This window comes from Dermochelys coriacea, chromosome 1, assembly GCF_009764565.3.
Source record: "Dermochelys coriacea isolate rDerCor1 chromosome 1, rDerCor1.pri.v4, whole genome shotgun sequence".
In the NCBI taxonomy this organism is placed as follows: Eukaryota; Metazoa; Chordata; order Testudines; family Dermochelyidae; genus Dermochelys; species Dermochelys coriacea.
The window spans coordinates 217,945,175-217,958,485 of record NC_050068.2 but is presented as its reverse complement, the minus strand read 5'-3'; the positions used below and the strand labels follow the sequence as shown (position 1 = coordinate 217,958,485).

The following is a 13,311-nucleotide window of genomic DNA, read 5'->3' as shown; positions in this document are numbered from 1 at the left end:
TCTGTTTCCAGCTCATGACTGATACCTCTCTCACACTTGCCTTACCTTTCCCTGTGCACCCAGCTGTCTTCCATCCACCCTCCCTCTGTGGGGTCTGATGGATTTTAGGCAATCTCAGAGTACACCAACAGGATTGGGCCCTTCTGGCAAGATAGGCATTCCCTCACCTAGTTTAAAAATCCTGCTTTGGGCCTTTGGCTTGGGCTAGGGCTCTGAGCAGCTCGTTAGCTTTGGGGCAGCAGCAGCACTTAGGTCAGTGGTTCTCGACCTATTTACCATTGTGGGCCACATATGCAGCTCTCTATGCATGGGCGGGGGGTCACATAGGCTGCGGGAGGCTGTGCCTCCCCAAACAGCCAGGTATGGCCCTACCCCCCCTTCTTGCAGCAGCTCCAGTCCTGCTCCAGCCCCCCAGTGCTCCGGCAGGGGCTGAGGGGGCTGGGACCACATGTGGCCTGCGCTTCACAGCTGGGGAGGCTGGGGCCACCCGCCTTCCCAGCGCTCCGGGCTTGAGGGGACTGCAGCCGCACACTACCCAACCTCCCTCCCATGTTCCGGGGCTGGGGAGGCTGGGGCTACCCGCCCTCCCATGTGCCACAATGGGGAAGCTGGGGCCACATGCCGGCCCCTCTCCTGGCACTCTGCGGCTGGGGCGGGCTAGCCTGGGGCAGGACTGGGCTGGTGGCTGCAGTGGGGGGGGAAGGGGGGTTCTGGGCTCTGGCAGGAGGGTGGAAATGGTGGGACCTCGGGCAGAAGAGGCGGGGCTGGTGGCTAGCCTCCCCCAGCCGGTGGTTCATGCGTTGCCCATGTCTCTATGTGTTATGTGGGCCACATCGACGCAATATATATATTACTTGTATGGCCCTAGAGGATGTCGCATGAGCCGCAGCTGTGTGCTGATTGGGCCGCAAACAGGCTCTGGGTTGAGAGCCACTGACTTAGGCTATTTTAAAATTGTTGACTGGTAGAATCTTAAGAACCTATGGAGTGAGGCAGTGCCTGAGTGACAGTTTTGAAAATGTCATGGCACCTACATGGTGGATTTAGTCAACTATCTGCCTCTTTAGAAGCCTAATTCCCTTTAAAAATCTGACCCTTAGGGACTGATCCAAAGCCCATTAGAGCTGATGGAAGACTCCATTGACTTCAGTAAGCTTTGGATCAGGTCTTTAGTTTATCTGTTCCTCAGGTCCCCATCTGTGAAATGCGGATAATAGCACTTTCCTACCTCACAGGGGTGTTATGAAGATAAATACCTAAACGATTGTGAGGCACTCCGATACCATTGGGATGGGAGCCATGTAAGTATTTCAGATAGATAGTGAGCCTCAGATTGTAGGACCGAGAAGTTTGCTGAGATACAGTTGTGTATGGTGTGTCAGTACAGGCTCAAAGAGGCAGATCTCAGCTATAGCCCAATCCAACAAAGTTAAAGTATATTCCTCCTTTCAAAAGTTACTATACAAAAGAGGTACCTTCTTACTCAGCAGATATGTTCCCAGGATGTGCTCTGACTAATCTGCTGACTTGACTGATTAAAATACGTTTTTACTGTTTTTATGCACATTCGCCCTGCTGAGTCAAAATAGCTCAGCGAGCGGAACCTGAATTCTATTCCTTCCTTTGCAACATCAACAGAATTGTGTGCTACGTTTCAATCAGTTATACCTGTGCAAACCCATTGAAGATCGTGCAGTAGTACAGGTGTCACTCAGGGCAGATTTTGGCCTGCAGAACCTTGTTATTGGCAATGATGCACAAGAAGGAAAGGTTGATTCTCAGATTTGAGGCTGAGGTAGTTGGTCTGGCAGTAGAAAAATCTTTTTTCTTTTTTTGCTTAAGCAGATCTGACTTGTATGCCCCTTCCATGCTTCGGCCACCTTTCCAGAGGACATGCTTCCATGCTGATGATGCTCATTAAAAAAATAATGTGTCAATTAAATTTATGACTGTACTCCTTGGGGAGAGAATTTTATGTCTCCTGCTCTGTTTTACCTGCATTCTGCCATATATTTCATGTTATAGAAGTCTCAGCGGATGATGCAGCACCTGTTTGTTTTAAGAACACTTTCACAGCAGATTTGACAAAATGCAAAGAAGGTACCAATGTGAGGTTTCTAAAAATAGCTACAGCATTCGACCCAAGCTTTAAGAATTTGAAGTGCTGTCCAAAATCTTAGAGGGACGAGGTGTGGTGCATGCTTTTAGATGTCTTAAAAGAGCAACACTTTGATGTGGAAACTACAGAACCCAAATCACAAAAAAGGAAATGAATCTTCTGCTGGTGGCATTTAACTCAGATGATGAAAATGAACATGCTTCAGTCTGCACTGCTTTGGATCGTTATCAAGCAGAACCCATCATCATCATAGAAGCATGTCCTGGAATGGTGGTTGAAGCATGAAGAGATGTGAATTTTTAGTGCATCTGACATGTAAATATCTTGCAACACCAGCTAACAACAGTGCCATGCGAATGTCTGTTCTCAGTTTCAGGTGACATTGTAAAGAAGAAATAGACGGCATTATCTCCTGCAGATTGTAACCAACCTTGTTTGTCTGAGTGATTGGCTGACCAAGAAGTAGGACTGAGTAGACTTGCAGGCGCTAAAGTTTTACATTGTTTTATTTTTGAATGCAGGTTTTTTTGTACATAATTCTACATTTGTAAATTCAACTTTCATGATAAAGAGATTGCACTACAGTACTTATATGAGGTGAATTGAAAAATATTCTTTTTGGTTTTTACAGTGCAAATATTTGTAATAAAAATAAATATAAAGTAAGCACTGTACACTTTGTATTCTGTGTTGTAACTGAAAATAATATATTTGAAAATGTAGTAAACATCCACAAATCTTTAAAATAAATGGTATTCTATTGTTGTTTAACAGCGCGATTAATCGCACGATTAATTGCGATTAATTTTTTTAATCGCTTGACAGTCCTAATGAATTGAAAATCAATGTCACAAAGCCAAGATGGGATACATCCAAGAGTTCTGAAGGCGCCCAAGTACGAAGTAGCCGAGCAGCTGCTAGCAAAAATATGCCATCTCTTATTAAAAAAAAAAAAACAAAAAAAAACTAGCCATTGTTCTAGAGGATTGGAGGGTAGCAAATGTTGTTACGGTATTTGAAAAAGGGTCTGTGAAAAAAGCAGTGATCTGGCAAATGATCTATCAGTAAGGCTTATACCTGTGCCTAGAAAATTGGTTGAAAAGATCATTTAAAACAATAACAACACATTGTGAAGATGATGATGTGTTAGGGTTTAACCTGTACAGATGCTGCAAAATAAAATTGTGTTTCATAAATCTCTTACAGTTCTTTGAATGTGTCAGTAAAAAAGTGGATAAAGGAAAACCAGTTCACAATTTATTTAGACTTTCAAAAGGTCTTTAACAAGGTCTTGCACAGGTGCCTAACAAAGAAACTAAGTTGTCATGGGGTAAGAGGGAAAGTATTGACATGAATCAAAAACTGGCTATGAGACAGAAAGCAAAGAAGGAATAAAAGGTCAGTTTTCATTATGGCAAAGATTAAGGTGGGGGTATCAAGGTTCTGTACTATGTCTCATGTTGTTTAATGTATTTATTAATTACATTGAAAGGTGGGGGGTTGAATAGTGAGGTAGCAAAATTTGCAGATGACCTAAATTTATGTAGGTCAGTCAGGAGCAAAGAAGACTGTGAGGAACTTCAGAGAGACTTAACATGCTAGGTGAAAGGGAAACATGATGGCTGAGGGCAGGATGGCAGCCATGGTATGAACATGGGCTCCCAGTGCGACACTGCGGCCAAAACAACGAATGAGAGCCTCGGATGCATAAACAGGGGACTCTCGAGTAGGAGTAGAGAGGTTATTTTACCTCTGTATTTATCACTGGTGTGATTGCTGCTGAAATACTGTGTCCAGTTCCAGTGTCAACAACTGGAACAGCTGGAGAGGGTTCAGAGAAAATCCATTAAAATGATTAAAGGATTAGAAAACATGATAGCCTCAAGGAACTCAATCTATTTAGCTTAATAAAGAGAAGTTTAAGGGGTGACTTGATTACAGTTTATAAATATCTATATAGGGAACAAATATTTAACAATGGGTTCTCGAAACTAACAGACAAAGGCGTAACATGACCCAATGGGTGGAAGTTGAAGCTAGATAGAGCTGCCAACTTTCTAATCGCACAAAACTCAACACCCTTGCCCTGCCCCGAGGTCTCGCTGCTTCTCCAAGGCCCCGCCCCCGCTCACTCCATTCCCCCCTCCCTCTGGCGCTCGCTCTCCCCCACCATTACTCACTCGCTCATTTTCATTGGACTGGGGCAGTGTGTTGGGGTGCGGGAGAGGGTGTGGACTCTGGGAGGGAGTTTGGGTGCAGGAGGGGGCTCAAGGCTGGAGCAGGGGTTAGGGTGCCAACGCTGGAAGGGAGTTTGGATGCAGGAGGGGGCTTAGGGCTGGGGCAAGGGTTGGGGTGCAGGAGGAGTGAGGAATGCAGGCTCCAGGCGGCTCTTACCTCGGGGGCCTCCCTGGAAGTGGCGACATCCCTGAGCTTCTAGGCGGAGGCACAGCCAGGTGGCTCTGCACACTGCCTCCTCCCGCAGGCGCTGCCCCTGCAGCTCCCATTGGCCACGGTTGCTGTCGCTTGGGGTGGAGGTGGAGCTGAGGGACATGTCTTTACTTCCGGGGAGCCATGTGGAGCCAGGTAGGGAGCCTGCCAGCCCTGCCAGCTGGATTTTTAATGGCCCGGTCAGCAGTTCTGACCAGAGCTGCCAGGGTCCCTTTTCAGCTGGGTGTTCCGGTTGAAATCAGACACCTGGCAACCCTAATGGTAGACAAATTCAGACTGGAAATAAGGCATAAAGTTTTAATAGGGTAATTAAAGACTGGAACAATTTACTGAGGATTGTGGTGGATTCTCCATTACTGATAATTTTAAAATCAAAATTGGAATTTTTTCTAAAAGATCTGCTCTGTAAAATTATTCTGGGCAAGTCCTATGGCTTGTGTTATACAGGAGGTCAGATGAGATGATCACAGTAGTCCCTTCTGGCCTTAGAATCTATGAATATACGACTCTATCATTCCTAACAAATATGACACAAAATAAGGATAATGTGGCAACTTTATTCTTGGTGCAAATAAAGATGAGGGTCTGAGCAAGAACCTTATACACAGAATAAGGTTCCTGGAACGAATGGAAGAGAATGGAGCTTTTCTAAAGGAATGATGGGAAAGTATAGGGAGAAAAACCTTTGTCTTTATTCCAGCTATTCCTCAACTAACCACCAGATGGCAATAAATATCTATGTGACCTTACTCACTGGCAAGGCATATACTGTATTACTTTGTTCTCTATTTCAACCACTTTGCTGGCTGAAAGAGTCTGAAAGAATCTTAGTGACGCTAACCAGATGGGCACGTAGACACAAGAAGTCAGAAATAGCAAGGGGTTGTTTCAGGGCAGTACTGAAGTGTATCATCACAGCTTTGTGAGGCCGCCCGGGACTGAAGTAGCAGGGGGGCTGCAGGCCAGGACTGAGACGCATCTGCAAAGCTGTGTAGCCGGCCCCAAGACTGGATATCAGAGGAAGCTGCAGGGCAGGTGGTGATCCCAATGGCCTCCCTCGATTTTATCATCGGATTTAAACTAATTTGCTCCTGTGTTGTCAATTGTCATTTTGACCTCCAGCCAGTCAGATGACTTCAGCTGTTGCCATAGCAACCATCTTGCCCTTCCCTCTCACCAGTCATATCAAGCCCGTGGGAAGCAATCAGCTGTCAGTCAAGCTTTCTGTGGGCCGCCTATCTCCTCCTGGTGTCAATCCAGCCTCTCCTGCTGCTGCAACAGTCCCTGTTTTAGGTGCTTAATTCAGGCACTTTTGAAAATCCCACTAGGCACCAATCTGCCTCTTTGGGTACCTCAATCCCTTTGTAAATCTGGCCGTTAGGGATTATCTAGACAGGAAAGTCAGACTTTCATTGAACACCTTTATAGGTATACCAAAAAACTCCCTGTGTGGACGCTCTTTTTCCAGAATAAAAGTGGCTTTTTCCAATTTAGCTGATGTTGCTTGGGAAGGCACTCCAATACTCGGGAGAGGGATAGCTCAGTGGTTTGAGCATTGGACTGCTAAATCCAGGGTTGTGAGTTCAATCCTTGAGGAGGCCATTTAGGGATCTGGGGCTAAAATTGGGGATTGGCCCTGCTTTGAGCAGGGGGTTGGACTAGAGGTCCCTGAGGTCCCTTCCAACCCTGATATTCTATGATTCTATACTGGAGCAAGAGTGCTACATGGGGGTTATACTAGTGTAACTATTGTGGTTTAACTATACTAGTACAACTGGAAATACCTTCCATGTAAATAAGCCCTTAGTCTCTGTGATCCTCAGTTCCCCAGCTGTAAAATGGGATAATAGTACTTCATTACAACACGGGGGTGTTATAGGGAGAAATATATTAAAGATTGTGAGGTGCTCAAATGCTACAGTAAGGGCAGGGGGGCATATATGTACCTACAGCATTAGATAGAGGTTTAGCTCAGTAGAAGGAAGAGAAGCAACAGCATAAGGGAAAGGAAAGAAAATGGAGGGAGTAAATGAATAAAAGAGCCAAACTGAAACTGGTGAAAGAGAGAATGGAGAGATATTAAATCTGTAGTAACATGACAAGGAGGCTAGAGTGAATCAGAAAGAGAGACAACAGCTTACAATGTGGTGACAGGTTTCAGAGTAGCAGCCGTGTTAGTCTGTATTCGCAAAAAGAAAAGGAGTACTTGTGGCACCTTAGAGACTAACAAATCTATTTGAGCATAAGCTTTCGTGAGCTACAGCTTACTTCATCGGATGCATTTGGTGGAAAATACAGTGGGGAGATTTATATACACACACAGAGAACATGAAACAATGGGTTTTATCATACACACTGTAAGGAGAGTGATCAGTTAAGATGAGCCATCACCAGCAGCAGGGGGGGAAAGGAGGAAAACCTTTCATGGTGACAAGCAAGGTAGGCTATTTCCAGCAGTTAACAAGAACATCTGAGGAACAGTGGGGGGTGGGGTGGAGGGGAGAAATAACATGGGGAAATAGTTTTACTTTGTGTAATGACTCATCCATTCCCAGTCTCTATTCAAGCCTAAGCCCAGTTTGCAAATTAATTCCAATTCAGCAGTCTCTCTTTGGAGTCTGTTTTTGAAGTTTTTTTGTTGAAGGATAGCTACCCTCAGGTCTGTAATCGAGTGACCGGAGAGATTGAAGTGTTCTCCGACTGGTTTTTGAATGTTATAACTCTTGACATCTGATTTGTGTCCTTTTTTTTTTTTTACGTAGAGACTGTCTAGTTTGACCAATGTACATGGCAGAGGGGCATTGCTGGCACATGATGGCATATATCACATTGGTAGATGCGCAGATGAACAAGCCTCTGATAGTGTGGCTGATGTGATTAGGCCCTATGATGGTGTCCCCTGAATAGATATGTGGACAGAGTTGGCAACGGGCTTTGTTGCAAGGATAGGTTCCTGGGTTAGTGGTTCTGTTGTGTGGTGTGTGGTTGCTGGTGAGTATTTGCTTCAGGTTGGGAGCTGTCTGTAAGCAAGGACTGGCTTGTCTCCCAAGATCTGTGAGAGTGATGGGTCGTCCTTCAGGATAGGTTGTAGATCCTTGATGATGCGTTGGAGAGGTTTTAGTTGGGGGCTGAAGGTGATGGCTAGTGGCGTTCTGTTATTTTCTTTGTTGGGCCTGTCCTGTAGTAGGTGACTTATGGGTACTCTTCTGGCTCTGTCAATCTGTTTCTTCACTTCAGCAAGTGGGTATTGTAGTTGTAAGAATGCATGATAGAGATCTTGTAGGTGTTTGTCTCTGTCTGAGGGGTTGTAGCAAATGCGGTTATATGGTAGAGCTTGGCTGTAGACAGTGGATCATGTGGTATGATCTGGATGAAAGCTAGAGGCATGTAGGTAGGAATAGCGGTCAGTAGGTTTCCGATATAGGGTGGTGTTTATGTGAGCATCGCGTATTAGCACCGTAGTGTCCAGGAAGTGGATCTCTTGTGTGGACTGGTCCAGGCTGAGGTTGATGGTGGGATGGAAATTGTTGAAATCATGGTGGAATTCCTAAAGGGCTTCTTTTCCATGGGTCCAGATGATGAAGATGTCATCAATGTAGCGCAAGTAGAGTAGGGGCATTAGGAGACGAGAGCTGAGGAAGCGTTGTTCTAAGTCAGCCATAAAAATGTTGGCATGCTGTGGGGCCATGCGGGTACCCATCGCAGTGCTGCTGATTTGAAGGTATACATTGTCCCCAAATGTGAAATAGTTATGGGTGAGGACAAAGTCACAAAGTTCAGCCACTAGGTTAGCCGGACAGATTGTAGGGGGAAATGCAGAAGAAAAACTAATGTAGAAAAAGGAAAAGAGACCTGAAAAATCTAGAGCCAGACCTTTTTCAGTGATTTTCTGGAACATAGTTCGCTGATTATGTGAAAAGAATGTTTTACTCACATTGGTTTCGACCTCACAATATGAGTTCATTTTTCATGTCCCAGCAGAGGTTGGTTGATTGGAGAGGATCTCCTTCTCACCAGCAGAGATTTGAACTTTGGTTGACTTAACATTAAAGAAAGACATAGAAAAGCCTCACAAGGTGAAGAGAAGGGCTGTTTCTTTTGTGGTGTTTTTTTGTTTTTGTTTTTGTTTTTAATTTAGTTGATCTAGAAAGCCTCTGAAAACTCAAAGAGTCCCAAACAGCGGCACAACTAGCAAGAAGCATCACTGCTCCTCTGGTTTAAAGTATCCTTACAGGTCCTGAGCACAAGCAGCAACAAGCCACAAAACTATCTTTTCAATCCAGGGATAGTGGATTCAGTAGTCTGCACGGCAGGAAAAAGGTTTTTGCTAAGGGGAGATCAACCAGATGGCTGAATTCCAGTGGGCAAGTTAACAGCTTCTTCTGAAGAACCTTCAATCTATACAGGTTTCAGAGTAGCAGCTGTGTTAGTCTGTATCCGCAAAAAGAAAAGGAGGACTTGTGGCACCTTATAGACTAACACATTTATTTGAGCATATGCTTTCGTGAGCTACAGCTCACTTCATCGGATGCATGCAGTGCATTCACTATATACAGTCCATCTTGTGCACTGAATGAGGCTGGAATGGAGTGGAAAAAATAGTATGTCCATGTAACTAAAGATTGTACCATAATGCATAAGCACAAGGGAGAAGAGTTAAAGTTGTCCTGATCCCTGCCCCCAAGAGCTGCCTCCTTGCCCCCTCCTTCAGCCAGATATCCCCCTTACTGGGTGTAGGCTGATCCCTGCCCCCCAGAGCTTCCTCTGTGTCCCCTCCCAGATATCCCCCTCACTGGGTGTAGGCTGATCCCTGCCCCCCCAGAGCTGCCTCTTCTGCCTCCCCCCCTCCACTGTGCATTACCCCACTGAGTAGAGAAGGCCTTGTGCATAGCAGGTTTGTGTGAGGTAGATTTACACCCTGGCTTTCGATGCAATAAGTGTTGATATAGACAAAGCCTTAGTCTAGTGCCTTATGTACCGGACCATGCAGTCATTAATGAACATGAGTCATGCCCATCTGATGCTTATTGGCAAGGTCTGTGCGAAATGAGTTGGTGTGTCTCAGTCTGGTCTCCAGAGGGACAGACGCACCCACATCATAAAATAACTGTTGGGTTTCATCATCACTTTCCTTCCAGTTAGCACTACTGAATCACTTGTCTGAGCTACAAAGACTAAGAGGCAAAGGACTGAATGAGCTATGGAGACTGAGCTCCCCGTTAACTGCTCCAGGGCAGGATTGAAGCTAGGGTTGCCAGGTGTCCGATGTTATGACCGGAACGCCAGGTTGAAAAGGGACCCTGGAGTCTCTGGTTGGCACTGCCAACTGGGCCATTAAAGTTCAGTCAGCGGCACAGCGGGGACCCAATGCTAAGGTCTGCCCTAGCTCCATGCGGCTCCCGGAAGCAGCCGCCAGGTCCTTGCAGCCCATAGGCGCCAGAGTGGCCAAGGAGGCTCTGCGCGCTGCCCCGGCCCCGAGTGCCGGCTCCGCAACTCTAATTGGCTGGGAACACGCGATCAATTGGAGCTGCAGAGGTGATGCCTGCAGGCACAAGGCTGTGCGTGGAGCTCCCTGGCTGCCCATGTGGCTAGGAGCTGCAGGAACCTGGCAGCTGCTTCCTGGGAGCCATGGTAAGCGCTGCCGGGACCCAGAACCTTCTGCCCCAGCCTGGAGTCCTCTCCTGTACCCCAAACCCCTCATCCGCAGCCCCACCCCAGAGCCTGCACCCCCAGCCGCAGCCTTCACCCCCCTCCCACACCCCAACCCCCTACCCCAGCCCAGTGAAAGTGAGTGAGGGTGGGAAGAGTGAGCGATGGAGGGAGAAGGGATGGACCGAGCAGGAGGCGGGGCTTTGGAGAAGGAGTGGGGAGGGGTGTTCAGTTTTGTGTGATTAGAGAAAGTTGGCAACCCTAATTAAAGCATGCTGGTGGGGGCAAGGGAGAGTTGGCTTTGCTGCTGCCCATTCTGTACCAATCTGGTAGCTAAGAGGGGATTCAGTGTCTGGGGGCTGCTGATCTGTCACCTATTGGCAGGAACAAATTCACTTTAAAGAAGAAAAAGGGAGAGAAAGAGATGACGGAGGGAAACAGGAGGAAGGATAGAGAAAGAGACAGAAGAGAATAGGGGAACTCAAGAAAGAGAACAGTGGAGGGGACAGAGAGAGATGAAGGAGGGAGACTAGGAGACAAAGAAGGAGGAAGATAAGAGAGAGGGGGAGATGGAGCAGGCTGAAAAGTACAGAGACAAAGTGGGTGAGAATGTCTTTTACTAGACCAGTGATTTTCAGACTGCGGAAAGGACTGGGTAGTGGCGGCTCTGGCCAGTGCCACTGACCAGGTCATTAAAAGTCCCATCAGCGGTGCTGCCCAGCTAAGGCAGGCTAGTTCCTACCTGTTCTGATACTGCACCCCGGAAGCAGCCAGCAGCAGCTCCAGCTCCTAGGTGGGGGGCCCACAGGGCTCCGCATGCTGCCCCCACCCCGAGCACCAGCTCTGCACTCCCATTGGCCAGGAACCAGCCAGTGGGAGCTGGGGGGGGGTTGGTTCCTGCGGGCGAGAGGCACGTGGGGCCACTTGCGCCCCTCCGCCGAGGAGCTGGACCTGTTGCTGGCCACTTCCAGGGTACAGCGGGGTCCACGGTGCCAGGACAGGCAGGAAGCCTACCTTAGCACCCCCGCTGTGCCACTGAGCAGGAGCCACCCGAGGTAAGCCTGTGGCCCAATCCCCTGCCCCAGCCCTGAGCCCCCCCGCCAAACCCAGAGCTCCTTCCTGCACCCCAAGCCCCTCATCCCCAGCCCAACCGCAGAGCCTGCACAGAGCCTTGACCACCTCCTGGACCTCAACCCCGTGCCCCAGCCCAGAGCCCCCTCCCACACCCTAAACCCCTCATTCCCAGCTTCGTTGGGTCATGGGTATTAACAATTTTATTCAACTGGATCGCCAGAAAAAAAGTTTGAAAACCACTGTAGTAGACCAACTTCTGTGGTGGAAGATACAAGCTTTCGGCCACAGAGAGCTCTTCTTCAACAACTGGGTAAAGTACAGAGGTAGTTACAAGAATGACATGATGTGGCTGAGAGAGTGAGCAAGAGCGATGCAGTGTTTGGAATTTACTCTCATCCAGGCATGCCTGGAATGTTCCTCCCCACCCCCCACTACACTTGTAGGCCTGGCTCACCAACTTCCTTTCCCCGTAGGTTTTTACTCTATGTTTTCTAATGCTGTGAAGAAGTTCATCTGAACACACCACAGCTGCTTCCACATACCTCTCAGGGGGGCCCTGATTTCTAGCCAGAGAAGAAGAGGATTAAAATTGTGACTGTACAGGATCTCCAGATGAAGGTGTATCTGTGTGGGGAACCCAGGGCTGGAATAGCAGGGGAACTGCAGGGCAGGACTGAGGCCATTGGTAGAGCTGTGTGGGGAGCTCAGCACTGAAATAGCAGGGGGGTTGCAGGCAGGATTGAGGGGCACTGGCAGAGCTGTTTGGGGAGCCCAGGACTGGAATAAGGGGTGCTGCTGCAATGCAGGATTGAGGGGCATTTGGCAGAGCTGTGTGGGTCAAGAAGAGATCATCAGATTTTCTTTAGCTTATCAAAAAAAAAAGTTCACATTTGATTGTTCCTTCCTTATGTGTAGTACATTGCATTTATCTTTACTGAATTTTATCTTGTTGATTTAAAACCAGTTCTCCAATTTATCAAGATTATTTTGAATTCTAGTCCTGTTCTTCAAAGTACTTGCATCGCTTCCAGTTTAACGTCACTTGCAAAATTTATAGGAATATTCTCCACACCATCACCCAAGTACTAGTCCCCAGACAGACACCTACAGAACCCCAGTTGATATATCCTCCAAGTTTGACAGTTGAACCATTGATAACTACTCTTGGAGAATGTTTTTTCAACCACTTTTCAACCACCTTATAGTAATTTCATCTAGAACACATTTCCCTGTGTTTGCTTATGAAAATGGCATGTGGGATTGTGTTAAAACTTTACTAAATTCCAGATATATCATGTCTACAGCTTCTACTAGGCCCAGTTATCCTGTCAAAGAAGAAAATTATGTTGGTTTGGCAGGCTTGTTCCTGACAAATGACACCTTATTATCCTCTAGGTTTGAACAAATTTATTGTTTAATCATTTGTTTCAATATCTTTCCAGGTATCAAAGTTAGGCTGACTGGTCTCTAATTCCGTGGGTCTTCCTCCACACCCCTACACCCCCATTTAGAAGATAGGTACTATATTTACCCTCTGGGACCTCACCTGTCCTCCATGAGTTCTCAAAGACAATTGCTAATGGTTCAGAGATTCCATTTGCTAGTTCCTTAAATACTCTATGGTGAATTTCATCGGACCTTGCCAATTTAAATACATCTATCTTATTTAAGGTTTCAGAGTAGCAGCCGTGTTAGTCTGTATTCGCAAAAAGAAAAGGAGTACTTGTGGCACCTTAGAGACTAACAAATTTATTAGAGCATAAGCTTTCGTGAGCTACAAATGCATCCAATGAAGTGAGCTGTAGCTCACGAAAGCTTATGCTCTAATAAATTTGTTAGTCTCTAAGGTGCCTCAAGTACTCCTTTTCTTTTTATCTTATTTAAGTATTCTTTAACATGTTCTTACCTATTTTGGCCTGAGATCCTTCCCCTCTGTTAATATTAATTGTGTTAAACATCTGGTCACAATTAACCTTTTTAGTAAGGACTAAAAGCAAAAAAGGCATTAAGCACTTCAGCTT

The 13,311-nt window shown here is 46.6% G+C and overlaps 1 long non-coding RNA gene across 3 annotated transcripts in view; it reads left to right on the top strand.

Annotated features, from left to right (window-relative positions):
- The window catches only part of LOC122460153, a 59,276-nt gene that overhangs the window by 6,037 nt on the left and 39,928 nt on the right, over nt 1–13,311 (top strand). The window lies entirely within an intron of this gene.